The sequence below is a fragment of the Antechinus flavipes genome, chromosome 4 (assembly GCF_016432865.1).
Source record: "Antechinus flavipes isolate AdamAnt ecotype Samford, QLD, Australia chromosome 4, AdamAnt_v2, whole genome shotgun sequence".
In the NCBI taxonomy this organism is placed as follows: Eukaryota; Metazoa; Chordata; class Mammalia; order Dasyuromorphia; family Dasyuridae; genus Antechinus; species Antechinus flavipes.
Genome location: NC_067401.1, coordinates 140,328,452 through 140,339,575, shown reverse-complemented (window position 1 = coordinate 140,339,575; position 11,124 = coordinate 140,328,452). Strand labels below are relative to the sequence as shown.

Here is an 11,124-nt window from a genome sequence, read left to right as displayed (position 1 = left end):
TTTCTTTTCTTCTCTAACTGCTCCCCTTCTTCACACTACCCTCCCCCCACCAAGTATATAGAATCTGAAAGCATTGTTATCAAACTCCAGGCACCTGACATCCAGATCTTAGAACACCAACATCCAGGAGAAAGAGTCCAAATATGGTTACCATGACGGTGGATCCTGAGAGCCTCACACCGGCCCATAGGACAGGGCAGAGCACCTTGGGGGAAGACTCAAGGTGATGAGGGCCTGCCCAAAGCCTGACTGCTAAAGTAGAAGCCATATCCAAGTGGAAGGATCCCAACAGGTAAAAGCCAGAGATGATTACCCCCAACTCATCTGGCTTTCGCCAGTCTCTCCCACAATTCTGCCAGTCTTCTTTCCATTTTGTGTTTTTTGATTCTCTTTTTATAGCTTCCACTCCCCCAGAGCCTTATTAAGATCTCTGCCCTTTGGCAGATCAAAGTGAAGCTTCTCTCACCTGGGATATCTACCTGTCAGCCCTTAGTTCAGTTAAACTGAAGTTCACATACCTACTTTATGTCAAGAGAAACAGTCTATCGATAAATGAGATAATAATGTCTGGGAAGCTCTGGTCTACTCTAGGAGTAAAAAAAAAAATTGGGATGACCATTCAGTTCTCTTAGCAAGTTTTTCCTCATCTCTGTCTGCATACGGCCAGGCTCCACAAATTAAAGATGTATATCCATTCCCGTACACTCCTGTTTTGATAATGAGCGGTGCCTCAAGTCTGCCTGATTCATCAATGACTCACTCCATCCTCCATAGGATCAAAGGCCAACTTTTTTAAAAAATAGTTTTTTGTTTTTCTAAATACATGCAAAAATAGTCATCTTCTCAAAATCTTGTATTCCAAATTTTTCTCCCTCTCTTCTCCCTTCCTCACTCCCCTATCTAGCAAACAATTCAATGTAGGTTAAACATGTGCAATTCTTTTTTTTTAAGCTTTTTATTTTCAAAACATATGTACAGATAATTTTTCAATATTAATCCTTGCATAGCCTTGTGTTCCATATTTTCCCCTCCTTCCCTCTACCCCCTACCCTAGATGGCAAATAATACAATATATGTTATACATGTTAAAAATGTATGTTAAATCCAATATATGTAAATATATTTGTACAATTATCTTGCTGCACAAGAAAGATCAGATCAAAAAGGAAAGAAAATGAATAAGAAAACAAAATACAAACAAACAACAAAAAGAGTGAGAATATTGTGGTGATCCACATTCAGTTCCCACAGTCCTCTCTCTGGGTATAGATGGCTCTCTCCTTCATAAGATAACTAAAACTGGACTTAATCTCATTGTTACATAAAAGTCACGTCCATCAAAATTGATCTTTGTATATAATGTTGTTACCGTGTACAATGATGGTTTTGATCATTTCACTTAGCATCAGTTCCTGGAAGTCTCTCCAGGTTTCTCTGAAATCATCCTGCTGGCCATTTCTTACAGAACAATAATATTCCATAACATTCATATACCATAACTTATTCAGCCATTCTCCAACTGATGGGTAGCTACTCAGTTTCTAGTTTCTGACCACCACAAAGTGGACTGCCACAAACATTTTTGCACATGTGGGTCCTTTTCCCTTTTTTATAATCTCTTTGGGATACAAGGTCCAGTAGAAACACTGCTGGATCAAAGGGTATATGTGCAATTCTTTTAAACATACTTCCATTATGCTACACAAGAAAAATCAAATCAAAAAGGAAAAAAATGAGAAAAAAAAAAGCAAGCAAACCAACAACAATAAGAAAAAAGCTGAAAATACTATTCTTTGATCCATATTCAATCTCCATAATTTTCTGTCTGGATGCAGTTGGATCTTTCTATCATTCTGTTAGAATTGCCTTGAATAATCTCACTTTTGAAAAGAGCCAAGTCTGTCATAATTAGTCATCACAAGATTGTTGTTACTATGTACAATGTTCTTTTCTATTTTACTTAGCCATAAATTCATCTAAGTTCTTCTAATCAACCTGCTGGTCATTTGTTATAGAACACTAACATTCTGTTACATTCATATACTGTTATTCAGCCATTCCCCAAGTGATGGGCATCTACTCAGTTTACAATCCAAAGATCAACTTTTTAAAGGTTCCGTGTATTTAGAACTAGAAAAGACCTTGGACCATTATATATTACAAAAGAGGAAGATGAATCCTAGAAAAAGGAGAGGAAAAGTCTCTTAGGTGGTAACTAGCAGAGCCAAAATTTCAAGTTTAAGCATATATGAAACAAACAAAAAAGAAAAATAAAAAGAATCCAGCAAAAGAAGATGTTTGTGGTTCATGTAGAAAGCTCCCCTAGGAGACAACTCTAGCCCTTTGACAAAATGAAAATACCGCTAAAGAAGCGGCCCTTTTAGAGCATCACAAAATCATAATCAGAGTTGGAAAGAATCTCAGATATTATTTAGTTCAACCTCTTACAGATGCAGAAATTGAGGCTCAAAAAAAAAGTAAAATCACTTATTGATAAAATGTAGGGCAGTGAAATCAGGAAGACTCATTTTTCTGACTTCAAATCTGGCCTCTGGTTATTGTCTAAATAACTAGTCATTTAGCCCTGTTTTCCTCAGTTTCCTCACTTGTAAAAATGAGTTGAAGAAGGAAATGGCAAACCACTCCAATATCTTTACTAAGAAAAACCCAAAAAGGGTGGTGGGGGGAGTGGGGGTATATGACAAGTCAGACAGGACTGAAAAATGACTTAAAAAAGAAAAAATACTTGAGGGCACACACTGTTTTTGCTTTTGTCAGGTCTTCCTTGATTTCTGCCTTCCTTAATCATGTTTTAATGTTTAAAAAAGAAAAAATACTTGAGGGCACACACTGTTTTTGCTTTTGTCAGGTCTTCCTTGATTTCTGCCTTCCTTAATCATGTTTTAAATCTATACTTTTGCATATGCCTACACACACACACACACACACACACACACACACACACACACACACTGTCTTTTATATACTATCTCTCCAGATAGAATATAAACTCCTTGGAGGCAGGGCCTTTTTTGGGAGGAGTAGAGAGCAGGGTGGCAAGCTTTTCCTGATTCCTAGTCCTCTTCTTCACATGGAGTGGTTTCTTACAAAAAAGTGTGTGTGTGTGTGTGTGTGTGTGTGTGTGTGTGTGTATGTGTGATCTCTCCAGAGAGAAAGTTAGCTTAGACAGGGATTATTTTGTATCTTTGGAATAGCATAGAGCCTTAGAGCATATAAAAGGATAGGTGCTTACTAAATTCTTGAATAATTGCCCAAGGTCATACATGTAGTAAGAGTAGGTTTCAAATCAGAATCACAGTATTTGGAAGTTATAAGGGACCTCAGAGGCTTTATGATCCAACTCACAGTGAAAGGAAGGCATCTCCACCATAACATGAGAGAAATGATTTTTTTCTCTTGTATTAATAATCAAATTGAGACTTAAATTTCTTGTGAGTTTTTTTTTTTTCTTTTTATTTACTCATTCAGGAACCACTCCTTACAGGTAGTCTTTGAAAGATATTCTCCATCCAACTAGAAGAGTTTACTCTAAAGTATAAGTAGGGTTAGAGTTGGGAAGGTTAGGATTGAAGAGGTCAGTATACAATTCCTAGTTCAAAATGCACAAGTGACAAATTCTTTTTTGATTTTCTCTTAGACAAAAGGTACATTTATTTAGGAGAAGAACATACAGACAAAAATGAAGAGGCAAAATAGGCACCAGAATGGTAAATATGAAATGGATTTGGGAGAGCAATAAGGTTACCAAGGAAAGGAGTTTGGAAAAAGTCATTAAAAGGAATATGATATGGGGAGTGAATTTGACAGGATAAATTCATAGAGGAGTTTGGCAAACTAACCTAGAGTAAACTATAGTAAGAAGAAAGATGTCATTAAAGAGAAGATGCTATGATGAATGAGAGAGTAGTTTATAGCTAGCTTAGTTCTGAAAAGTTCTTACAAAAATCTTCATTATAAGCATGTGTTTTGTAGAGGAAAGGTAACTTTGGGGGTTTCTCAGGGGAGGAAGAGAAATAAAGGTGAGAACAGAGTTTGCCTTGAAGATTATAATAAAGGCAGTCTGGGAAAGCCTAGCTTTCCATTGTAGGTATCTTAAAGCAGTTTGAGCACATCTTGGTTCCTTAACTATGATAAATAAGATTGTGGAAAACTAAGTTCCCAAAGTGAGTATTTTAAAGCTTTTCCTGGAAAAGGGAGAGAATAAGCTGATTTCAGGATTCACATCAGGATTATCTGAATGAATTCCAGCTCTAAAAGCATAAGACTCAAACTCCTGAAACCCTTTATTATTCAATGTGGTCTGGATGGAGATAGATCCCTTAGGTCCACAGTTCTTGGAGGCAGCTGAGTCTCATGATCAAGTTATGTTCTCAGCAGGAGGAGCTAAAAACTTTTAACCTACTTCTTCCTTAATAATGTCCACTCCCTCATTGATTTTTCACCAAGCAGGGTTGATCTCTGCTGTCAAGGGCACCCACTTTTCCAAAACTTTTATTGGATGATCTCCATGATCTTTGTCTTTGCTTATAGAGATACCACTGACCATCAATTTTTTAATTACTTGCTAGCCTCATTCATAAATCGATTATCAGTTACTCAAAAACTGTCTCTTGGGCTTTTCATTCTGATGTGATTTAGGAGAGCAATTTCTAATTCCAAATAATGTATTTAGGGTTCAGCATCAAATGATATTGATGTAGGCACCAAATGTGAGGGTTTGGTCATGTGAAAAACTTGCAATGGCCTTCTCTTTGGCTAAAAGTAGATTTATTTAGGAGAAGAGATTACAGATAAAATGAAGAGACACAATAGACACCAGCAGTGGTAAATATGAAGTAGTATCAGGAGAGCATAATGTTAACAAGGAAAGGGGTTTTAACAATTAATGGTAGAAAAGACATGTTCCCTAGTGACATTCACAATTAACCAGGAGAAAGGGAACGTCCCAGAAGGTTGGAATATGCCCTTAGCTGGTAAGTACCCAAAAAGAGTCAATTAGCTATAAGAAGGAAAAAAATAGAGGCATGGTGGAGGATGAGAAGAGAGACACTACATGGCATGAGAGAGGTGAGGAGAAAGATACCATAAGACAGAGGATTGTAGCAGGTGTGACCCAAAGGAGTTCAGAAAAGATGGCATGAGCCCTGGACAGATTTATAGGGGAAATTGAACCTCAAGGGTTTGACATAATTCAGATTTCTGAGAATTACAAAGAGAAAATTAGGCTTGATTTAAAAAAACTGCAACATGGCAAGGTAGGGTTACCCATCCCTCCACAGAGGGAGGACCAAGGCTAAATTGATTCTCGTCAGTGCCCTTTCCTGCTTGCCTCAGGGAGTAATTCCATTAATATTTCAGTCTTTGCCAGCCACCTAGTTCCTTAGGACCTTATCAATTTTTCTCACATAGTTAATAGTTGTCTAGACTCTTTCTGAAGACCTCCAAGGAAGGGGAATCCATCACCTGGTAAGGCAGTCACCACGGTTTTTCTTCAAACCTAAATTTCCTCTTTGTAATTTCTGTCCATTGTTTTAAGTTTTGCCTCCTAGGGACATTTAGTCTCTTCTTAATATAACAGCCTCTCACATACTTAAAAACCAGCTATCCTGGCACTGGCTCTCTGCTATTGTGGCCAGAACTTAAAATGATAACATAGTTGAGATTTGAGAACAACAGGAAAAGAATAGAACCACCACCTCCCTATTCCTGGGAGCTCTGCTCCTCTTAATAATCCCTAGATCTTTTTTTCAGAACAATTGCTTTCTCATTCTACCTCCTCCCTATTATACCCATGGAGTTGTTTTTTAAATCCCTCAAGTACAAAATTTTTATATAGCTATCTATTCGATTTCTTCTTAACTTTTTTTGTTTAGTTTTAGTCATGTCTGGCTCTTCATGTCCATGTTTGGGTTTTCTGGGTGTTTTGTGGTTTTTGGGGGTTTTTTTTGCAAAAATCTTGAGGTCATTTTCCATTTCCCTCTCCAGCTCATTTTACAGATGAGGAAACTGAGGCAACCACACTTTAGTGACTTGCCTAGAATAACATAGGTAGGTAATAACATGTGAACTCATGAAGATGAGTCTTCCTGATTCCAAGCCCAGTGTTCTATTCACTGCAACATCTAGCTGTTCCTCTTCTTAACTAGTTAGATTCAGCTTAGCACTTAAACCCATCAAGATCCTGTTGAAATCTGACTTTTAACCATTGTATAGATACATATATCTTCCAGTTTTGTGTCATCTGTAAATCTGTGGAGTATACACAACCTATGCTTTTATTTAAGTCATTGATAATAATGAAAAACAGGATCTGACCAAGCACAAATATCTAGTGAATTTCACTGGAGATCTTCTGTTATTGATGAGGTCAGGATAGCAGTTTCTAGTTTGAGATAAACATGTGACAAATTCACAATGGCCATTCTCTTTGCCAAAAAGGGTATTTGTTTAGGAAAAGAAATTACAACAAAATAAAGAGGTAAAGTAGGCACTAGGAGTGGTAAATATGAAACAAATAAGGAAGAGCAATAGAGTTACCAAGAAAAGGAGTTAGGAAGAATCCATTAAAGGAATATCCCATGAGACCTGAGTATATGCCATTGACTAAAACGTTAAATCCATAGAGAATGCCATTAAAGGAAGAGAGAGAAAGAGTACCTCAAAACAGCTTAGACTTGAAAAAGACTTAGCAAAGATTTTTATCATGAGCACATCTTTTATAGGGGAAATACAACTTTGGGGATTTTTCAGGGAAGGAAATCTGACCAATATGGTCAGAAAATGGAAATATATTTAAAAGAATTGCACATATTTAACCTATAACAGATTGCTTGCTATGTTAGCAAGGGGTGGGGGATGGAGATAATGGAGGAAGGGAGAAAAATTTAGCACTTGAAATCTTACAAAAATGAATGTTGAAAATTATATATGTATTTGGAAAAATATAATACTATTAAGGGAAAAAAAAGGCTTTACTAGAATCTAGATAAACTATTTTCACAAAATTCTCTCATACCTACCATCTGAATGATAAAGCAATAGTTTACTCTAGTTGCAATAGGGTGATCTCCTTGCTTCAAGTCACTCATTCCTCCAGTTCATTCTCCATTCAGCCCACAAAGTGATCTTCCCATAACACAAGTCTGACCATGTCATTTTCCTCACTCCTTACACTCTGGTGGCTCCTATTTCCAGATCAAATATAAAAATCTCATTTGGATTTTAAAACCCTTTATAAAATGTTCCCTACATCTCCATCACCTTTTTAGTCTTCTTACACAACTCTATCTCATTTAAATCCAGTTTTTGCTCATGTCAAAAGACATAAACTCATCATCTGTTGGTGTCTGCTCAGTATTAGTCAACTATAATTTCTTACACATATTCTTATGATCCAGTGACACAGATCTTCTTGCTGTTCCTCAAAAAGACACATTATTTCCAGTTTCTACATGTTATCACTGCCTGCCCCTTGAGCTTTCCTCCCTATGTCTACCTTCTGGCTTCCTTCAAGCCTCTGCTCAGATCCTACCTTCCGCAAGAACCTTTTCCAGGCTCCCCTCACTGTGAATGCTTTCCCTCTGAGATTACTTCCAGTTTACCATAGACATATTTATTTTGAAAATAAATGTATTAAATTAATTCATTAAGTTATTTAATATGATAGTTTAAATTATTAAATTAAAATTTTTAAAATAAATTTATAAAATAATTTAATTTGTTTTATATAATTTGATAATTTATATCAATTTATATTTTTGTATCTTGCATGTATGTAGTTACATATTGCTTCCTCTATTAGATTGGGAGCTACTTGAGTTCAGGAACTATTTTTGTACTTCTTCATATTCCCAGCTTAAAAATACTTGATTATCAAGTCATCCTATTGAAGGCGAAAGGAAGGGAATAAGTTTTTAAATAGCACCTACTATGTGTCAGGAACTGTTCACTTGACTGATTGAGTCATTTACTAGTTTGGGAATGAGGTTAGTCTAGAATGACCTGTTCTTAATGGAGTCATTAATCACCACTTCTCTTTCTGTATATTTAACATCCATATCATTAATGATCTGTTTGAGAATTTTCCCAGGAATTGAAGTCAAGCTCCCTGGCCTATAGTTTGTAGTCTCTGTTCTCTTCCTTCTTTTGAAAATCCGTGTATTTGGCCTATGTTGACATCAGACAAGTCACTTAACTCTGTTTGCTTCAGCCTCCTCATCTGTAAAATGAACTGAAGAAGGAAATAGCAAATCACTCTAGTATCTTTGCATTATGGTTATGAACTGGACAATAGCAACAAATCTGCCTGAACTCAACCAGTAAAGTATGAACGAAAAAATCAAACAAATGGCTTTCATGTAGATTTGTTTAAGGAAAAGGAGTTTATGATAATCATTAAGCAGCAGATCATTGCCTCAAAAACAACGCAAATGTTATCCTAAAAAAAAGCTGGGCTTCATTGATCAATGTAGATTATACTGAGAAAGAGTAGAAACTGTTCAACCTATCACTGTGAGTTGCAAACATTTAGCATTCAGCAGCAACCCAGAAGTTTACCATCCTTTATAAATATATGACAGACCCTGCATTAGAAGGACAACCCCCCAGATATCTTTGAAAATTTAATCTTCATTGTTAAATGTTCACATAATGTTAATGTTCACATAAATGTTAACATTGTTAAACATTATTGGAAGCAGAGCTATATACCAGACAGAATTATTGGCCACAACTGCCTGGATATAACATTGGTCAGTAAATACCGAAGGATAACATTTTAATAGATACTGCCATATGGAACACTTAAAATCTTCAAACTACATAGAATCATAAGTTTTGATAGCACTAGTAGGGTGGACTGGGGTGATGATTGAATCTATTTCACCACTCCTACTGTCTCTTGCCCAGAAATTACCCACTATAAATGTTCCTTTTGTTATTCTTTTGTTATCCCTGATCCCAGACAGAGTCAGTGCTTCTGCCCAAATACCTCCAATAGAGGTCTTTTCTCTGTCTCTTCTCTGGGAATGAATACTTCCTCCTCAATTGCCAATCAGAATTGATTCCCAGCTATATTCCCAATAAGTACACTATACTAACAAATGCAGGTTAACACCATGTATAAAAACAAAATACACATTTTAACTAAAAAACGGTCAACAGTGCTCATTGGGAAAAGCTTTAGACTCCCATGAAGGAATTTGAAGGGAAAAAGATCACTAAACATAGTGCCTCGAACATAGTGAGTTCTTAATAAATGCTTGTTGATTTGAGAAAGAAAGTACAGAATTATTGCCTCAGGGCTCATAAAAGGTGAGGAGCAAGCAATGTTTCACTAACATTTCTCTCCACGTATATCTTGTGCTTTATTGACGAATCCTCTGCCCTGACTCCTCTTGCCTATATCTTTGTTGCCACACTGAGATCCATGTTTTTTTTATTTATTTGTTTGTTTAATTTTGATTCGGGGAACAAAACAAGCATTTTCATAACATAGCACAATTAAAAAAAAAAGATGCTTGCACATGAGATTGCAAATCTACTATTACAACATGCTATTCTCTCCAAATGGACAACAAAGTTATATAAATTTATTTTTTTTCCTCCTTTTCCCCTTCCCCCTCCATGCCCTAGAGATGGCTACCATTAGACACAAATAGGTACACACACATAATTATATGTAAAATCCTTCTATACATATTTCTATACATATTATATTATGCAGACAGCATCTCTTCATATGGCCTTTATTTTTAATTTGTGTATTTAAATAGTCAAAATGATTTAATTGCTCAAAGTTGTTCTTAAAACTATATTGTCTTTATATTCAATATTGCCTTAGTTTGGCTCACTTCACTCTTCATCATTTGGTTTAAGTCTTTCCACCTATCTAAGAAAAATGAGCTCATCTTTCTCATATGTAAAATCCTTCTATACATATTTCTATACATATTATATTATGCAGACAGCATCTCTTCATATGGCCTTTATTTTTAATTTGTGTATTTAAATAGTCAAAATGATTTAATTGCTCAAAGTTGTTCTTAAAACTATATTGTCTTTATATTCAATATTGCCTTAGTTTGGCTCACTTCACTCTTCATCATTTGGTTTAAGTCTTTCCACCTATCTAAGAAAAATGAGCTCATCTTTCTCATAGCACAGTAGTATTCCATCATAACCATACACTAAAACTTGTTCAGTCATTCCCCAATTATAGGCATCCCTACAATTTCCAGTTTTTTGTCATTACGAAAGTAGTTGTTATAAACATCCCATTCACAGTGAAAGTTATAATTATTATTTGTTAATTTCCCTCCATCTTATTTTTATTCACTATTTTCTTTCTTAGTCTCTCTTTTTATCCTATCCTTGATACTTTATTTTCTTCCCTACTCTCCCTACCTCCTACTTCACCAAGTCTTTCTCTAGTTCCACACTTTTTTTTTCACCCATCCCATCAGGAATTGGGCCCCTTTCTGGATCTATCTTCTGGACTCACTGAACTAACTTTCTCGGCTAACAGCCACTTAGTTATCTAGGACGTCATCATTAGAGTTTATTGAATATAGGGGTAACATGATTGGACCTGTGTTTTCTGAAAATCACTTTAGTAGCTGAATGGAGAATGCCTGGGGATGGGGAGAGAAAAGGCTGCACTCTCTCCAGCAGATATTGTAACAATCCAGGAGTGAGGTGATGAGGGCCAAGATTAGGGTGATGGCAGTGACAGAAGAGATAAGGGGGTGTTTTCTACAGATGTTGCAAGAGTGAAATTAACAGGTTTTGGCAAAACTTGGATATAGGGTATGAGATACAAAATATCTTACCAAGAGCTTCACTGATTCCCTGATGGTTCCAAGAAAGATTTATTTTACATTCTTGCAAGAATGGGTGCCTAAGTTAGCAGACACACTTTTGAAACCACAAAGGCAGTGTTTTATTTCCTATCCTGAAGGGCAAGTCTCTCCTCCCATTCTCCATTGATTGTTATAAAATTACAGAACGTGAATCTCCACCCTTCTTTACATAGCTAGTCCCTGTCACCAAGGAGCTTACATTCTTAAGGGGGAAGATAACCATGAAGGGTAAGAGGAGCAAAGT

General features: G+C 36.2%; 1 protein-coding gene across 1 annotated transcript in view; it reads left to right on the top strand.

Annotated features, from left to right (window-relative positions):
• The first annotated feature begins 273 nt into the window (after positions 1 to 273).
• The window catches only part of SLC25A39 (solute carrier family 25 member 39), a 31,848-nt gene continuing 20,997 nt past the window's right edge, over positions 274 to 11,124 (top strand). The window contains exon 1 of the mRNA XM_051994837.1: positions 274 to 292. The gene's annotated coding sequence lies outside the window, so the exon portion shown is untranslated. The remainder of the gene's footprint in view (positions 293 to 11,124) is intronic.